The sequence below is a fragment of the Chamaea fasciata genome, unplaced genomic scaffold (assembly GCF_029207755.1).
Source record: "Chamaea fasciata isolate MVZ Bird 193981 ecotype frontalis unplaced genomic scaffold, bChaFas1.0.hap1 SCAF_1, whole genome shotgun sequence".
NCBI classification, from domain to species: domain Eukaryota; kingdom Metazoa; phylum Chordata; class Aves; order Passeriformes; family Sylviidae; genus Chamaea; species Chamaea fasciata.
This window is the reverse complement of record NW_027094086.1, coordinates 137,105,356-137,109,543: the sequence shown is the minus strand read 5'-3', so window position 1 is coordinate 137,109,543 and position 4,188 is coordinate 137,105,356.

The window sequence follows — 4,188 nt, the reverse complement described above, 5'->3', positions numbered from 1 at the left end:
GTTACAGATTTGTCCTGGTGGGGCAGTGTGAGGATGGCAAAATCTTGGCCACAAAACCTGCACAAAACTCTTGCATGGATGCAGATGTCTGAGCAAATCTCCATAGTCATGGCACAATTGGGATTGTGCCTGGGATTAGTTACACTGCCCTGAAGAACCAGGCTCCCACAGCTGAGCTGAAGCACTTTGGCAATACAGCAACAGGTATTTCTATCCTGCTGGAGCAGGATATTTATGAGGTAGACACATTTATCCATTCACCCCTGCACAAAAGTCAGGTGTGTCCAAAACATCTGTATTAAGTAGATAGACAGGATGAATTCTTTAATCATGTAACATGGCCCTCCCTGTAAAACAGATGTGGCAGTATGCTTTATAGTATTCAAATTTCTGTCCTTTTCTTCTACAAGCATGATATTGAGAAATGGTTGAGCAAAAGCAAATAACTTTAAGTGGTAGGAGATGTGCTAAATTATTCTGGATTAATTATTGAGTAATATAATCAACTATCAAACCAGATTTCTAAATGTCAGGAATAGTGAGAAGGAGGAAATTCATACCAACCCTCCAGCTAAAATCAGAGACTTATTGCTTCTGTGTCCTGATTTTAGCTTTCAGATTACTGATCCAAATGAAAATAAACCTTCTTGTGACTCAATATCTTCCTACTAACCAACAGAAAAGGATAAGAAATATGAGATATATCAAATAGTTGTATATTGCTTTAATATATAACACATGTCAGCTGAGGGCAAAACATATTCTGAAGTTTTCCTACACAAATTCAGAAGACAAATTATAGAAGAAATCTGCTTGGCAAGGGAAGGAGGGGGAGGAACACACAAAATCCAGCCTGCTATTGTGAGATTTCCAACACAAATTAAGGCGTGAATTTGAAACTGATATAGTAGTTTTGGTATTAATCTACATATGAATAAAAATCACTCAGAATCCTAGAATTGTCAAGGTTGCAATAGACTTCTAATGTCATCCAGTCCAACCATTAACCCAGCACTACCATGATCCCCACTGAAGTGCCCCATCCACATGTTTTTTCAGCACTTCTAAGGACAGTGATTCCACCAGTTCCCTGGGCAGCCTTTTTCAATGTTTAACCACCCTTTCAGTGAAGACATTTTTTCCTAATAGCCATTTTAAATATCTCCTGGTGCAACTTGAGGCCATTTTTTCTCATCCTGACACTTGTTACCTGAGAGAAGAGACCAAACCCCACTTGGCTACAACCTCCTTTCAGATAATTGTAGAGAGTTGCAAGGTCTCCCCTGAGCCTCTTTGTCTCCAGGCTAAGTTCAAATCCCTCAGCTCCCTCAGCTGCTCCTTGTAAGACTTGTTCTTCAGCCCTCTCACCAGCTTTGTTGACCTTCTCTGGACATTTCCTTTCATTTGATTAAAACCTCTTATACAAAAATGGTTATGCATTAGATAGCATATATACAGTCTATTTTGTGAATAAGCACTAGCAATGGCTTATACATAAATTGTTAGATTGTTGCTGTGACCCTTATTCCTAGGCACTTATAAATGAATATATTCCCCTATGGCTTCACTAAACCTTTGAAAAGTGCATTTCTGTGCAAATCTGTGAAAAGTTATATGGCAGTGTCACCCTTAGCATTGCACAAGTTGTCCAGTACCATAGTGGACTGTGGAACAGTCTGACAGCTGATGGATTGGAAGTTCCAGGCTGTTTTCAGTAGGTACATTTAAAATTAGAGGGTATAAAAAGCTGGATATAAAGTACAGAGGACAATTTTGCCATATTCAACATATATACTGGATAACTCCTATTAGTATCTTAGTTATGCACTGATAATACACAATATTCACATAGTCCTTTGCTAACTCTTACTAACATTGCTAAAGTGGAAAAACAAGTGATCCTCCAATCCAGAAAATGCAGCTCTCTGCCATGCCCCAAGGGAACGCTTGGCAGCTGCCAGCCTCCAGCCTAACCCTGGTGTGTGATGGCCAGCACTGAGCCTGCTGGAAGGAGCAGGGTTGGGACTGGCTTGCTGCTGCTTTTACCAACACCTCCCAGGTTTCAGCTGAACCACGGCAATGGAACAGCCTCAGCTAAAGGCTTGGGTTACAGGTTCATGCAGTTTATATCCATCACAGTACTGTAATGGAAATCACTTTATAGCAATTTTATTGTTCTAATAGACTATTATAGCAGGAGGCTATTGTAAATAATACTTAAAGAGGTTACTGAAATGAGGCTTTTTCAGTTATGAAGACATAGTATCTTTGAATGAGGCACTGTATGTCAGATTTGCTGGTCCTTTCCTAATGCAGAACAAGAAAGCATTTGAATACTGAATTCTACTCTCTGAAATGAGATAAGGAACCTTTTGGCCACACAATAAAAAGAATTATAAATTTAAAATTATATGTAAAACCACTTGAGAAAATATATTCAGCCCAACATTTTTTTAACAAAACTTTTTTTTCTTTCACTGGAAAAACCAAAGGTATTTTCAAAAGAGATCCCACTTCAACAAGTTTTTTTAGGATAAAAAGGACATGCCCCCTTTAGTAGCTTACATGATGATACCCAGCCAAGTATCATCCATAAGGTCATAAGAGAGGATTGCACTCCCTAGGTGATTCCATGGCTGATACATTGCCTAAACTTGCTAAGAGTTTGGTGGGTGGCCAACATAAGTACCAACATCAAGATGTGATTTTTCAGATCTACAGCAAATGAGCTTTACATGGCAGAAATAATTGGCAATGACTGTAGTACACAGATTCCTGTGAATTTTTTGGCTATTGTGAGAAAACAAAAGAAAATAAGGTCCTGAGTCTAAGCCCCTATCCTGTGTGGGAAGTGTTTGTAGTTTTAAGTCCTTTCCTCAGCACACCTGTTCTCTGCTACGATCAGACAGCACATGGTTAAACAATCTTCAATCTCATCATAGTTCCTCTTTACCTTTTCTTCTTCTACTCCCCTTTTACACCACACCTGTACAAGCCCCTTCTGTCTGGCCCCTGCAAGTGCCTCCACTATTTCTTCTCCCAGAATTCATCACACTGTTACATTCCAGAAGCAGAGAAAATCCCTTGAGCCTTGCAGTGCACACTGGAACATTATCAGCACAGCCCAGTTCCTCAGTGGATAAATTCTAGTTCTTGTAAACTCTATTGAGAGTATGCAAATATATTAGTTCTAGAACTCTAGGAATTCACCAAATATTGCCAGGTTTTTCAGGAAGTGCAGGAGGTATGGCCCTGAAATTATCATTTTCTACCTACCTTCCTCATTCAAAATAGAGAGCTCCTGGGGGTGTAACCTCTTGGCTGAAATATTTGTAATGATGCTACAGAAAGCATTTCTTCTTCTTGTCTCATAAATTTCTTGGAGGGGAAAAATAAAGTCTGAAATAGAAATATGTGCTACTTGAGCTAAATTAAGACTGAGAAAGGTATAAGCAACTAAAAGCAAACATTACATGGGGAAACAACTGCAAATTTCACACACGGTATAGTGAGGGCTCTGTAATACATTTTCCATGTAAAACAACATTTTGATCACTTTTTCAGTCAGAACAGCATGAGTATTTTTTTTTAGCATATAAGAAAATATATCTAGTTGTGAGACACCTTTCAACTGATGTAAAAACCTACATAGGATCTATCTTACATATTGAAGAAATTTTGATAAGTACAAACGTGTCAGATACAGAATGAAGAGTCAGACATTTAAAGGGAAGTGATGACATGCATAATCATCCACCTCACATTCAGAATTATTTAAAAAAATGTTAGACTTATTTTTTATACTGAATAAGTATGTATTTATTAAATGACACTGTTTAAAAAGTCCCTAACCCTTTAGGAAACACACTGGCCAGAAAGATACTGTGGAATTATTATGGTTATGACCAAATAAATTGAAACAGTCATAGCTAATGGTGACAGCAAGGAGTTGAGCATACCAGGAAGCTGTCATCAGTAATTTACATATTCACTTCTAATTGTGCCTGTGCATCATTAAGATTGTTCGTATTTGCATTTGCTGCCCTCTGAACCAAGTCATTTTCCAGTGGCATATATTTCCCTTTCACTGCAGGTAACTTTCATTAGTGGTAATTAAAGGACAATTTTTACCGCACTATGCTACAGGAAACAAGAAGTGGTTGCTGAGATTGATTAATACCTAAACTA